This window comes from Onthophagus taurus, chromosome 7 (genome assembly GCF_036711975.1).
Source record: "Onthophagus taurus isolate NC chromosome 7, IU_Otau_3.0, whole genome shotgun sequence".
In the NCBI taxonomy this organism is placed as follows: Eukaryota; Metazoa; Arthropoda; class Insecta; order Coleoptera; family Scarabaeidae; genus Onthophagus; species Onthophagus taurus.
The window spans coordinates 16,437,750-16,453,672 of NC_091972.1; the positions used below are offsets into that span (position 1 = coordinate 16,437,750).

The 15,923-nt window shown below is 33.8% G+C and overlaps 1 protein-coding gene and 1 non-coding gene across 7 annotated transcripts in view; one reads left to right on the top strand and one right to left on the bottom strand.

The window, feature by feature from the left end:
- LOC111426711 (neogenin protein frazzled) overlaps positions 1-15,923 on the bottom strand; it is a 97,188-nt gene that overhangs the window by 21,851 nt on the left and 59,414 nt on the right. The gene's annotated exons all lie outside the window — the stretch shown is intronic.
- TRNAR-ACG (transfer RNA arginine (anticodon ACG)) lies at positions 13,048-13,120 on the top strand. Its single transcript has one exon. It is a non-coding gene; the product is annotated as a tRNA-Arg (tRNA).

The following is a 15,923-nucleotide window of genomic DNA, read 5'->3' on the forward strand; positions in this document are numbered from 1 at the left end:
TAATGATTGTAGGAGATTTAATAACTTAGTAATGACGATGGAGACGATTAAAGTATTGCTACTACCAAAGCATCATCTTAAAGTATTTGGAGCTAAAGCGCGATTTACACTGTTTCATCAAAGTAAAGCAAATAAAAATCAATCAATAATAACAAAGCCAAAAAAACTTTATTAAACTTATTATTACTTAGGTAATGATTGTAGGAGATTTAATAACTTTAGTGATAACGATAGAGACGATTAAAGTGTTGCTACTACCAAAGCATCATCTTAACACGTTGGCTGCCATGAGGATCACCGGTGTTCCTCAGAAAAATTTCACTAAAATTTCATTTTCTGTTATTTATAACGACCAAGTGATTCCAAAACCTGGGCCTAGTGGAGTAACTAGACGTAGGCCTATAAAGAAATTGAAAGAACATGAATTTGCAGCCGCACTTGAGTGTGATGATGATTCTGAAGGAAGCTTATTCTAATCATCCTGCTTGGAATTTGAGGTGGATAATGAGTCATCGGAATCTGGGGATGAAGTCGATTCTGAAACGCCAGTTCAAGAGGAAACAAGAATGGCAAGAGATACGTACGGACAAATTACAACTTCATATAGTTTTTAGGCTCAGAATCATACAAAATTGATCACCACAAAATCAAGAAAGTGTAACTGCCATGCAGATATACCAGAAGTTTTTTGACGCAGAAGTTTTGAGTGTTATTGTTCGCGAAACAAATAAAAATGATGCAACACTAATCAAAACAGTCGACCAAGTCACTCGGCCAGAATCAATAAATGGGTGGATACCAATAAAGATGAAATGTGGAAGTTTTTTGTTATCGTTCTTTATATGGGATTTGTAAAGTATCCTAAAATAGCTGATTATTGGTCCACCAGCATTTTATACAGAAATTGTATCATTCCAAAAGTAATGAGCAGAAATAGATTTCAACTATTGCTGAGATTCGTTCATTTTGCTGAAAATTCGACAGCTGACAAAAGTGATAGGTTATAAAAAGGTAGAAATGTAATTGACATGATGAAGGAACGACGATTCCTTTTCGGGGCCGATTATTATTCAGACAGTACATTCCCAACAAAAGCCACAAGTATGGAGTGAAAATGTTCAAGTTGTGCAATCCAATTTTTTATACATTGAGCATGTCACTGTATTCTGGACATGTTTGAAAGATGTGGACATGTTTTGAACAGTTACTGGACTTGCTGAAAGAGTTGTTATGGAACTTGCAGAGCCATATTTATCTGAAGGAAGGCTTATAGTAGTGGATAACTTTTATACATCAGTGCCGTTGGCAATTTCACTTTTACAGAGAGATACTCGTTTATTACTTACCAAAGGATATCATGACCAAAAACCAAAAAAGGAGAAGTGGTTGGTAAACAAAATTCAGAAGGAATTGTTGAATAAAACGCGATGTTTACTTCCTAAACACAAAACATACTTTGGAAAAGATGACAACTGGACGAAAAAACAGGTTGGGAGTGGAAGTTTGTAATCCAGTTGTTGTTTTAGAATACAACAAGGGCAAGCAAGGGATAGACCTTTCAGACCAAATGTCAAGTTATTTTACGCCCTTGAGAAAAACCATCGGATGGTATCACAAAGTAGCTTTTGAGGTTCTATTGAATTCTGCTGTAGTCATTGCGCTTTTAATTTACAATCATTTTCACAAAAGGACAATTCATATTGCCTCATTCAAGGAGATGCTTGTGCTTGAGAAGCTAGGTATTGAAAAAAATGACGTTACAGCAAAACGTTTAGATTCCCTGAAGCACAGCTTAGTGCAAAGTGAAGAAAAGGTTAACAACAATTGGCGAAAAAGAAGAAGATGTACAAATTGTTACGCAGAAGCTGCAAAAGAAGGACGTTCAGTGGAACAAAAACAAGGAAAATTAGTTTCCACAAGATGTCATGTTTGTGACAAGTATATGTGTCTTCCATGTTTTACAAAACTTCATTGAAAGTACAAAGATAATTTTCTCATTGCACTTGAGTAATCCTGGTGATCCTCATGGTACTAAAGTAAAACAGTTGTTACTGCAGTGCCATGAGGATCACCGGTGAACTCACATTTTTTTTTTTTGCTTTCTACCCTCATATTCAAAAAAGAAACTCTAGTGTACCATTTTTTACAGTGGCCTAGGCAATTACTTAATTGGTTGTATGGTAGCAGCCAACTCCTTCCTCCCACAGCTTTGATTGTAATTCTTTAGGTGCTTATTTTGCTAATTCGCCCATTACTCTCGCCGAGTCAACCAAGAAATCAACATTGCTCACTATCAGTGGTTCTGCTCTCGTCAATCCTCGGTTTTCCTTCACCATGTTAGATGAGTCCTAGGTACGGGACGCTCTTGCAAACACGTGCTCTATACGTGTCGATGCTGACGATGTTAGTAGCAACTCCTTCCCATCTTGGACATAATTACTCCACCATTACTTCATACCTTTAATTTCTCCATAGAGTCTTCGACCTTTCTTGCAACTTGGAAGCAGGCCTGCATTGTTGCCATTCCTAAGATTAAGTTCCCTACTCGCCTAAGTGATTTTCGGCCAATATAGATACTTTCCGTATTATCTAAGGCACTTGAACGCTTGGTGTACAATCAAGTGCAGGATTACCTTGATGAGCATAAACTAATTACAGACTATCAATCTGGACTCAGCACTATCTTGACGGTGTCAAATTCAGTCCGTCTGTGGGTAGGTCTATTTTTGTTTTCATTCTTTGCGTAAACTTGGTTGTTTCCGTTGTAATCTTTGTTACTGATTAATACTGCCCCACATAGGTTATGCTGATGCGGTTTATCCCGACCTGGCAATTACCCTCCGTAACAAATTGGAAAGATTGCAGAATTGCCTACGATTTATTTTTGACCTGGGTAAGTACGCCGTGTTACGCAATATCGTGATCACCTTCAAATGTTGACTGTCGAAAAGCGCAGATCATTCTGTATACTGACTAAACTATATAAGATACTTTCCTTCTCGGTCCCATTCATCGCACCGAGAGATAGCATGGATCTTTCACGGTGCAGGCTATAAAGCAATGGAATAGTTTACCCATGGAAATACGCAACACTCACAGTTTTCTAACGTTTAGGTCTGGTTAAGGGATTATCTATTATCACTACAATTATCTGAATCTAACTCTTGATGTGGCCTGCTTCTCTTCTCTTTTCCTTTTTCTTTTTTCCCTCTTTGCTATTCTTCTTCTTTTTGCTTAAATGTTGAATTGTTAATACAATGCCATCTTGATTTTTTTTTCTTTTTTTGCATACATTGCTGGTTAGGTCTTTTGGAAGACATCGCCTTTGGAGATGAACTGACCTTTTGTCAACATACACTATTAATTCATTTATTTATGTATACATATATATTATTTTTCGCTTGTATAAAGTATGTGACAATAAACTTATTATTATTATTATTTGGAGCTAAAGCGCGATTTACCCTACATCATCAAAATCAAGCAACTAAATAATCAATCTACAATAACAAAGCCAACAAAAACTTTTGGTTCGATTGACGATTACGTCATCGATGCCTAATTAGATAAAGACATAAGGGTGGGACGCAGATGTTTCTAACCTATTGTGTTACAGCGACGATATACTGGGCAAAGAGGCGCTTTTGTAGCTTATAGGGGGGTTTTCGGGTGAGGGTATTGAATTTCTATTGTGTTGACCGAGCTTCGGATGCATAAGGGGGTGGAATAGACTATAGAGGGTTCAAATTGAAGGATGCAATTTTGAAGAATGCGCAAAAAGGGAGTAATTATAAACCACGGTCGAACGATCGCAATCGTAGAATTTAGGAATTCGAAAAAATTATTACTCCATATTTTCGATCTGATAAAGTAGTTCTGATTTATGCGTGTCAAGCCAATAGATGGAATGTATCAATACAATAGGAACTATGTCACAATGTTAGAGTTTCAATTATGTTACTGATTTGTTCGCTATTACTTAACTAGATTTTGTGGTTGGTACTAAAAAAAAAGGTTGTGGTCAGAAACCAATTCCGATATTCTATTACAACCATCTGGTTTAGATGTAATTTTGTCTTGTTATGGTTAATAGTTTCAATGCAATTTGTTACAAGTGTTCGCTACGTTCTCTACGCGATTTGGGACACTGCAACGATCAAATAAATTTCCACTATTAATCCGATGATAACATCTAAACAAGGATTTCCATTACGATAGGTATTCAATAAAATACACCACTACTTAGATTTAACAACCGAACGTTAAGTCGGATATAGGTGAAATCTTCGATTAGTACCTAACGAAGAATACATAACCCATTCTAGTAGTGATGTTAGCTATAACCGTACTAGACGCTAATTAGGTAATAAACGTTGTTGCTTCATCTACCGCATAACACTCAACGATATTAGGCTCTCGGTTTGGTTGTAACGGCCAGTAAACTATTCGCGAGATGGATATGTAAACGCCTACCACATGCTTTTACATAATATAATTAGAGCCGTTCTACTTCTTCCTTCTGCTCCTGTTTTATTGACGGACCCACGCGGTTATCTGATCGTTCTCGCGTTTATGTTAGCCGCGTAACGACCCCGACCATTATTTAGTACGCTTGTACTATCTCCAGCTGGTAAATATTTGCTCACATCAAACGTTGTACGTTTACCGAGGTCCACAACCGGTTAATTGAGTCGGTTTGTCAATAGCTGGCTCACCACGTTAAAGTTTACACTTAGCTATCATATACACTCACTATTTAGTAATTGAAAATTTTTCTTATTCTTTAACTTTAATAAATAAATAAAGGAAAAAATTTTTTTATATAATATCACTTAAAAATTCTTTTCAGGTCGAGTCGGTTGAGTCGCAGAGATGGCTCGTTAATAAGCAGCAAAAGAATTATCTCGTCTGGCATCAAAAATTTCCTGGTCTGAAAGGGAACCACATGCATCATCATGACAAACGGACAGGGGAGGAGGATGAAGAAGAATACGATAGTACGAGAAGGAGGGCGGTGGGGACCATGCGTGGTGCAAAAGTTTTAATTACAATCCGGACTGGTTGGGGCAAAAAGCGCGCAATTTATCCTCGGGTGCCGCCGTCGGTGCTTTTTATGCCTGATCTCACGTCGGATAACTTTAATAATACACTCCTCCTTCTATACGGGACCCGCGAGCGGAATTTATGGCGCTAAAAGCCTTTAAAAAACGCGCACGAAAACTGAATTTCAACGGTATTATTCCCTCGGGGTCCCCTCTGTTAGCGACCAAAAACGTTGCCGATGTGAAATTAAAACTTGGACAGAACGAGGGATTTCGGGGCATAACCACAAAGTTACTTCCTTTTTATTTCTTTTTATTTTATTTTTTTTTCATGTAAAGTATGCGTATTAAGGACGACGCAAAACCATAAAATATTTAACTAGTTTTTATGGTGTCGTGTAAATTGTCTAAACCCGCGTATTTCAGTGACACGTTGAATGAATGCTTCGGCTTATTCTTCTGTTCGTAGCCGGAGACACTGGTGAAAATGCCGTACTTCTCAGCCGCTATAATTATAACGCTGAGCGGGGTTGTAATTTTAAGAGAAAACTAGGGACGCTATGTTTACATCTGTAAGTTGAGGCGGGATAATGGGAATATAAAACAGCGTCTAACGACCGAGAGGCATTGCCCGCAGTTAAATAACAATCTTCTTCGTAAGCAATTTCAGATAGGGATCTACGCCTCAAAACCGTCATTATCAAATCAACGACGGGCGTCGTTGAGTACGCGGCGCTATGGTTTTACGTTGGACATTTTACGATACCCGGTGCACTCGACAGTAACTGCTCATTGTTAACACTGTGTGAACGCAATAAAATGCGACTTGTTGTAGGTAGTTTTGTTTTTCACTGTAACTAAACTACATTGCTACTGTACATAGTTTTAGAACTTTTACGATAATGAAAAGTACCCAAAAATAAAGCAAATTAACTCATCGTCGGATAAAAAAAAACTTAATACATTGAGAAAGAAGTTTTTCAATTATGTTTTTACATCACTTGAAAAGTTAAAACTTTCTAGTGAGATCCGCAAGTGCTTAGTGTAATAAATATTTCATGGAGTAAATCTACGCCCACACAAATCTACCGTATCAGAGCGTTTCTCTGTGGAAGTTTTACGGCGTTCAATCACCCACGCTTAACCATAAATCAAAGGATTACTAAAATCCTTGTTTTGTTTTAGAAAGGTTTTCTTTAAATAGAAAACAATTCAATTCGAAACCAAATACACGTTAAGCCTATTCAATTTGTTTTATTATTTAATTGTTTTGTTTATTATCAGATTTCTCTAAAAACACATATAAAATTTAATAATAAAAATCGTGCTTATAAACGTTAATATTATAATATTAACATAACATAAATTCTGATTTTTTTTGTTGAGTAATGTAAAATGTAATGATGCTAATCAAATTTTTATTAATTACACAAGACACAAAATGGTAGAAACAGAATTATTGTCACCTGGAAATCATAAACGTTGTGTTAAATTTGAACAAGAAATTTTGAGGCAGCATTCTATGCTCCAATAGTTGAATATCAAGTAAGATAAGTCATTACCGAGGCTGAGGCTTAGCAATAAAAGCTTTTTATAAGTGCTAAAATATATTTAGTGTCAGTTATATAACCCATTCGTTTTAGCTACTAGACACTTTTAACTACAATATGACATTTTATTTTGTTTCCATCAGTCAATATCTTATTAATACGCTTACTTTCATTGAAATCAATCATTACCGAGCAGGCAGCAACCATAATGATATTCAATAATACACCTCAACTGCAAATTAGAAGCACAGATCCATAAGTGCATCTTATAAAAGAAAGCGTGCAAGTCACTACAAGCGTCAATCCAGTACAAGAGACAAGAAAAATATAAGTATGGAATACTGGAGCTGGATTGGCATCAAGGTTCGGAAATTAGCATTCCCACATGCTAGATTAGTGTAAACTATAATGAAAAACATCGTTTGGGACAGAAATGATAGAAAATGTATGATTATCCACAAACAAGTATCTACTACTCCTTCTGAACACCATTTCCTTTCAGTCGTCCCCACGAACCTCAACAACGAAAAATATTGGTGCAATTTTCTCCATTTAATAGAAATTTTGTGTAAGTTATATAACACATCCGCTGCCTTGTTTAAATTATAACAATATCACACTTTGTTATGTTTCCATTGGCCAATATCTTATTACCACACTTACTTTCAATGAAATATTGTAAAATCAGTTGCAATAGAGAAATAGCCGATCAGTTATTTGGAGTAAAAATGCAGGATTTTACAACATATACTTATTTTGGATATTCCATTATTTGAATATGGCTGGATATATCTTACACAACCGTTTAGACAATTTTCTTAATAATGTACTCGATTAGCGGAAACTTTCAGCAATTGCTCCAGCTGAAGCAACTCTTGTTTTCAATGGTACTGTAGAAGAAGTTGAAGAAGTGGTTTCCGAGAGCGATGAAAATGAGCCACTAATCAAGGACGTAAGAAATAATAGAGAGAGAAGAAGTTATCCAAAAATGGAAAGAACAGAAATCCAACAGATACTTGGAAGACTCAAATGAAGAGAATATTTCAATATGAAACAACCAACTCCATAGTGAAAACGATATTTGGAACGTTTTGAATTGTTTTTGAAGCGATTGCTTAAAAAACTTACAAGTACAGTTGATGAATATGACTGTACTACAGTCATCATGGCTTCAAGAAAAGGATTTAAGGCAATCCTATTAGGTACGGCTTCAAATTTTGGTCTGAGAATGTAATAAATGGTTACCTTATCAATACTGAACCCTATCGAGGAAAAGGGACAACATTAAGGGGCGGTAACCTTGGTTTGAGGTTGAAAACAAAAGGCAAGTGAATGTTGACGACTTAATACACAATTCTCGTCCTTTGGATTTATTACTGTTTATAAGAAGCATATTTACTTTTGAATCAATGTTGTCAGTTAAGTCAGAGTTTGTCTAAAGTCTGTGTTCTCTATACATAATATTTTCATTAAAGTATCTTAACATAAAATTTTGCGATATTATAGATCAGTAGTTGTTAATATATGTATAGGTTATTATGTTTTGAAATACATATCCATACATACAAAACTTGATACCCTCGGCATATAACGTTATTACTTCGACAAAATCACAAAATTTTATTATAAACAAACGAGTATGGTAAGAGGTTAGAGTTAAACTCAACCGGTGTCCAATTTAAGAAATTTATTTAATAAAGTGATTGTATGTTGAATTATAGATACATTTTTTTTGGATTATATCTAACTTATGAACTGATTCTCAAATCAGTGAGTTCCAGTTCCTTAGCTCGAAGGAAAAAATAGTAAGACTTTTATTAAACAATCGAAACAGAAACATCGAACGTTGTATTTAGAGGTGTTATATACCAGTATTTTTGGAGAACAGGTCAAATTTGTTCCGGTTCCTAAAAAGTAATAGTTCCAAATACTTGTTATAATTGTTCGTCTGTTCCTATAGATATAGCATAAATCCCCAAAATGTCAAAATTGGACAATTTTCCTTAATAAAATCAACTATAACGTAAATACTAAAATTGATGGAAAAAGACGTTATGAATAAAAAATATTCTTAATGCATCAATAAATCATAATCCACAGTTACTTCATATTTATCTATCACCAGTTTCTAATGATATAGCATAAATCACGAAATGTCTAAATTGGACGACTTTTCTTAATAAGAGCAACTATAACGTAAATAGTAAAACTGATGGAGAAAGACGTTGTGAATAAAAAAAACATTCCTAATGCATCCAAAAATCATAATCCACACTTATTTCATATTTATCTATCATCCATTTCTAGTGATATAGCATAAACAAAAAATGTCAAAATTAGATGATTTTTCTTAATAAAATCCACTATGTATAACAGAAGTACTAAAACTGATGGAGAAAGACGTTATGAATAAAAAATATTCCTAATGCATCAATAAATCATAATCCACACTTATTTCAAATTGATCTATCACCAGTTTCTAATGATATAGCATAAATCACGAAATGTCTAAATTGGACGACTTTTCTTAATAAGAGCAACTATAACGTAAATAGTAAAACTGATGGAGAAAGACGTTATGAATAAAAAAACATTCCTAATGCATCCAAAAATCATAATCCACACTTATTTCATATTTATCCATCATCCATTTCTAGTGATATAGCATAAACAAAAAATGTCAAAATTAGACTATTTTTCTTAATAAAATCAACTATGTATAACAGAAGTACTAAAACTGATGGAAAAAGACGTTATGAATAAAAAATATTCCTAATGCATCAATAAATCATAATCCACACTTATTTCAAATTGATCTATCACCAGTTTCTAATGATATAGCATAAATCACGAAATGTCTAAATTGGACGACTTTTCTTAATAAGAGCAACTATAACGTAAATAGTAAAACTGATGGAGAAAGACGTTATGAATAAAAAAACATTCCTAATGCATCCAAAAATCATAATCCACACTTATTTCATATTTATCTATCATCCATTTCTAGTGATATAGCATAAACAAAAAATGTTAAAATTAGATGATTTTTCTTAATAAAATCAACTATGTATAACAGAAGTACTAAAACTGATGGAGAAAGACGTTATGAATAAAAAATATTCCTAATGCATCAATAAATCATAATCCACACTTATTTCAAATTGATCTATCACCAGTTTCTAATGATATAGCATAAATCACGAAATGTCGAAATTCGACGATTTTTCTTAATAAAATCAACTATAACGTAAATACTAAAACCGATGGAGAAAGACGTTATGAATAAAAAAAATTCCCAATATATCAATAAATCATAATCCATACTTATTTCATATTTATCTGTCACTAGATTCTAATGATATACCATAAATCACGAAATGTCTAAATTGGACGACTTTTCTTAATAAAATCAACGATATCGTAAATACTAAAACTGATGGAGAAAGACGTTATGAATAAAAAATATTCTTAATGCACCAATAAATCATAATCCACACTTATTTCATATTTATCTATCACCAGTTTCTAATAATATAGGATAAATCACGAAATGTCTAAATTGGACGACTTTTCTTAATAAAATCAACTATAACGTAAATACTAAAACTGATGGGGAAAGACGTTATGAATAAAAAATATTCCTAATGCATCAATAAATCATGATACAGAATTATTTCATATTTATCTATCATTCATATCTAGTGATATAACATAAACCATAAGATGTCAAAATTAGATGATTTTTCTTAATAAAATCAACTATGTATAACATAAGTATTAAAACTGATGGAGAAAGACGTTATGAATAAAAAATATTCTTAATGCATCAATAAATCATAATCCACACTTATTTCATATTTATCTATCACCAGTTTCTAGTGATATAGCAAAAATGTCAAAATTAGATAATTTACCTTAATAAAATCAACTATGTATAACATAAGTACTAAAACTGATGGAGAAATACGTTAGGAATAAAAAACATTCCTAATGCATCAATAAATTATAATCCACACTTATTTCAAATTGATCTATCACCAGTTTCTAATGATATAGCATAAATCACGACATGTCAAAATTGGACGATTTTCCTTAATAAAATCAACTATAACATAACTATTAAAACTGATGGAGAAAGACGTTATGAATAAAAAATATTCCTAATGCATCAATAAATCATAATCCAGAATTATTTCATATTTATTTTATTTATTATGCATATGCCTATTAAAGCAAAATCGTAGATTTGTATCAGCTTTTGGACCAATTTTTGCCAAAAAGTTGATCTGCAGAAAATCTAGACCCTGATAATGAATAGTATTGAAAGGAAGATGAGACGTTTTCTTAACTTTGTGATTGGGATCTCTCGAAACATGCAATAAAAACTTCAAGGATCTGCTATAAAAAGAAACTTATATAGAGAAGTGCTCGTGTTCCATAAAATATAGCTTTTTAGCCTTACAGAACCCACCGCATTCAGTACGTAGGCAAGTAGCTGACATCAGAATATCACAGATGGTGCTTTCCATTTTGATTTAAAATTTTATTCATACAAACTGCAGATCAGCAAAAATTAAAAAAAAAAACTTAAAGAAACTGTTACCAGTTGCGATTAGAATTTTGTCAGGATTATTATAAGAAACGTACACAAGGACAATGAATTTGTGAATGTCCAATTATAATTATTTTCATCTTGCAGAAGCTAAATTATCATTACTGCGCAGGCAGCAACTCTTAATGATGCACCTCAGCAGCAAATTGGAAATCGAGTTTCATAAGTCGATCTTTTAAAAGAAAGCGTGGACCTCAGTGTACTACGCCTGTAATGAACGAAGTGCAAGAGACAGGAAAATATGAGTACGGAATATTTGAGGATTAGATTGGTATCAAGCTTCTGAAATTAGCATTCCCACATGCTAGATTTATGATGAAAGCTATAATTAATAACAGATTGAGGCAGAAATGATTGAAACTGTATGCACCAATGTATCATTATCTACACACAAGCATGCATTACTCCTTCTGAACACCTCTTCCTTTCAGTCGTCTCCAAGTACCAAAGCAACGAGGAATATTGATGCAATTTTCTCCGTTTAGAGAAAGGTATTCATATTTGATTTGGTATAATGAGGACGACAATTGATGTAGTGGAATATCTTAAGTAGTCATCGTTTTAATCTGCATAACGATCGTAATATTCTTTACTTGGATTAAGAGAATTAATTTTACTTAAATTCACTTCAATCATTGCGAGGATAAGTAAAAAAGACAAGCAAAAACGATTTTTATTCCAACGAGGTCTGCGGAGGAGATTTTTAGCGTAAACAAACAAAGCGAGAGTGGACTACGGAGCGGGTGACAAAAGAGGCAGAAGAACTAAAAATAGAAACACAACATAAACTGGTCTGGTAAAGCCGAAATAAACGTAAACAACTCTTGAAAAGTAAAAACAACTCATTAATAATTAAAAATCTTGAAAAAAAAATAACACTGTAATAACATCTCTTCAAAATTTCATGATTTCAACATCATATTTAATGATCTTTATAATCACAAAATCCTTCGTTTATTGATATATAACTAGAAAATTTGAGAAATAAAAATATTTTCGCAATGTTAAAACCGTTAAAATCAACGCTGCTGTCGCCAACACACATCCTAGTGAGAACCAGACAGAACAAGTACGCGGATGAACACGTTACGGTACCGGTGCTAATGCGGTCTACGATGCAGCACTGGAATATAAAGAGGATTTTAATGGTGACGCACTCCTTGGCGTGCAAAATGCATTCTCGAAGTTCAATATCTGTTCGAACTCATCCGTGCTTTTGACTCTTTCCACCCCACGAATTACAGCATAAAGTTCCCTTGCGAGGGATTTACCAAAGTGCACTTCGGTGATGAAAGCTATCCTCAAATAAGAAAAAGACTTCATGTCAATACCATCTTCACGATTTATGATTTAGGAATTTAGCATAAAAAAGTTTTAACCCAAAAATATGTTGTGTATTGAATACGAAACTCTATTCATTAAAAGAGTTAATTAAAACTTAAAATAATCAGTACTATTTGAGTTGTAATTGAACGTCAAAGGAGAAAAGCGAATTTAAACCGTGCACTTAATTATAAAAGTTTGTGTGTTTGGATTAGTTTTTAAAACTGCAATTGAAAAATACAATTATGAATTCTTTGGTGTTAATTTAAAACTAGAGTTTGGTTTTACTGCCTTCCTTAACCGCGTTATTCGAAGCGCTCTCAGAGATGCACGAACGTTTTAATTATACTTGTATATTAAATTCCTGTTCCGTCTCAGTATGTAAATAATTTCATTGTCACAAAAACGTGTAATAGATAATTATTAATTACAAACGCAATTTAATCGTGTAAATATTTTTGTTAATTTTAGTTTGTCGAATATATCGTAGAGAATCTAAGATGCTAAGTCGGATTTCAGTGGTCCTGTGGCGCAACGGATAACGCGTCTGACTACGGATCAGAAGATTCCAGGTTCGAATCCTGGCAGGATCGATTTTTTGCAAATTTTGCGATTCATCCACCATAAATATACTTCAAGCAAGGTCTGTAATCGACGTAGATGTAATTTATAAGTCGTTCCCCCTTTTGTAAGTTATTTGTTAAAGCACTTTCTAAAAATAAATCTCGACATATAGACGAGGGCCGTCAAAATATACGACACAATGGTCATAAATTAGAACAACAAAAAAATAGCGACGAGTTACCCCCTTCAAGGAGGGGCCGAAATCTAACCGAAACTTGGTAAAACAGTAAATCACGTTTATGTGACTATATTTCCGAAAAACGGTTCCGCAGTCGTCTGCGGGATGTTTTATTTTTTTTATTATAGGTTTTATTTCGAATCTTGTTGCTTTTGCCGAAATTTATATTCAAGTGTACAATAATATTGTGGCAATATATTATGCAATATTATTCTAGGCGATACAATATTATTGTTCAGTACAGTAATTCAATATTTAGTTGACGTTTAGCACTTGTGTAGTTAACATGTTAAGTCATGACGAAGCTGTTTATGTGGTTGTAAAATTAGCAATTCCGTTATCAACACAATCAATAGGTATAATTGATACAGAACTTCTCTTTTTTGTATTATATGTAGTTATTATAATATTGAAGATTCCAAAAATAGATGATGAAAAGAGTTATTTCAGGTGAATTCCTTAATCAATGGAATTTTTCAAATAGTTTAGGAGCAATTAATTGGAATTATTATTAGGAAATTATCAAACACGTGCTTATTACAATTTCTTCTTAGTATTGTATTAATGACAATTATCAAACGGAGGCGTTTTGGGTTATGCAACGTTTGGAAAAACATTATGGCATAAATTACTTCAAATCCCAAAATCCGAGACATTGCCCGATGGCGAGAAGAAAAATGGTAGCTTTGTTCTAACTTGGTTCTCTTGATAACATAATACAACGTCTCTCAACTGGTGGTACCCCTATATCGACGTAAAATGGTGTCAGATACGCGACTGGTTGAGAAGAAAAGATAAAAAGCTATTTGGACTGGAATGGCAACAACTGGGCATTCCAGTCCAAATTCTATTTCATTAGAAAAACATAACAATTAATTGTGTCTGAAATAAAATGTTATTTCTGCGACGAATCTGGTTGTTGGCATGGTTGAACATATGAATGACGCCGGGGTATTGCTTATCTGAGTGAGGTTCGTGGAATTTTAGTTGTGTAAGTAAATAAGAAAATATCACCATCGAGTTAATTAAAAATGGAAGCGACATACATATCTTTAAGCTATATAACATAATATGTAACATATGGCAAAATGAGGTAATGCCAGAAAACTGGTCTTATATGCCCCATACATAAAAAGAGTGATAAATGAAATTGTAGAAACTATAAGCGGATTACTGCAAAGCACCGCCTATTAAATTTTATCCAACATCATTTTCGAAAGAATAATTGCTGAAGAAATAATAGGGGAATACCAATGCGGATTCCGGAATGGAAAATATATGACTGATCAACTGTTTGTTCTGAAACAGACTATAGAGAAATGTTATGAATATATCAAAGACCTGCATTTAATGTCCATCGACTAGACCAGACAAGCCTTCGATAGCGTAAACGGAACCAAATTACAATCAATATTGATAAAGCATGTTGTTCCAAAGAAACTTGTCAGCTTGGCAATGATGACAATGTACGAATCTAAATCAAAAGTAATAGTACAAGGTAGAAAGTCGGAATCACTTGCCATTAACAATGGTGTTCGACAAGGCGATTTAAGGTTGATAGCCCTACTGTTCAATCTAGCCCTGGAATATACAATAGGTGATCTAGAAAACGGAGGCAGTACATTCAATAAGGCTTATCAAGTGATTGGATACGAAGATGACATAGTAATAATAGCCTGCTCTCTACGCACCATTGCAGAAACATTCGTAAGGCTCGAACTCAAAACGAAAATAATAGGTCTAAAAATCAGTGAGAAAATAGAAGAACTCCTGAAAATTTAACTGTTGCTGAATACAACTTTGAAGGTCTGGAAAGCATTAGGTGGGCATTTTACTCGAAAATGATAATAACATACAACACTGCATACAAGACAGAATAAAAGCTGGAAATGCATGTAACTTCGCTCACAATAAGCGTTTCCAATGAAAACTGCTGTCTAGAAAATTAAAACTATTACCATATAAAATGATAATAAGACCGGTTGTCACATATGGAAACGAAATCTGGTCATCTATAAAAGATGAGAATAGCCTAAAGATATAATTTTAGATGTAAAATATAAGAACGGAACGTACTTATGTCGTACTAATGAAAAATTGAACAATTTTGTTGAAGAAGAAAAGATTGTTAGGTTTGCCAAAGCTCAAAGAATAAGATGGATGGGACTCACTTTAAGAACGAGTAAAGCCAGGAAAGCAAAGAAAGTGTTTGTGAGCAAACCAGATACACCAAGAACTAGGGGAAGACCTAGAATGAGATGGATAGACGGTGTGACTAACGACATAAAGAAGCTGCGAGTTCAAAATTTGAGAGTGATAATAAGAGTGGAGTGGAGGCAGATTATTCAGACGGTAAAATCTCACCAAGGGATATAACACCACAGGATGTTGAAGTAAACAAGAAAAACAGAAAGAAAGAAATGTAACGAATCAGTTCGAGAAGGAAAGATGAAGTCTTCCTTTCCAATGGCTCTGTTCTTCATTACATCTCTTTTCCTTCACTTTTTCGAAACATAGTTTAGTGCTTTCTTAGACTATCTACCTTCTCTCATTTGAATGACGTGCCCACACCATATCAGTTGCTTGCTTTGTAT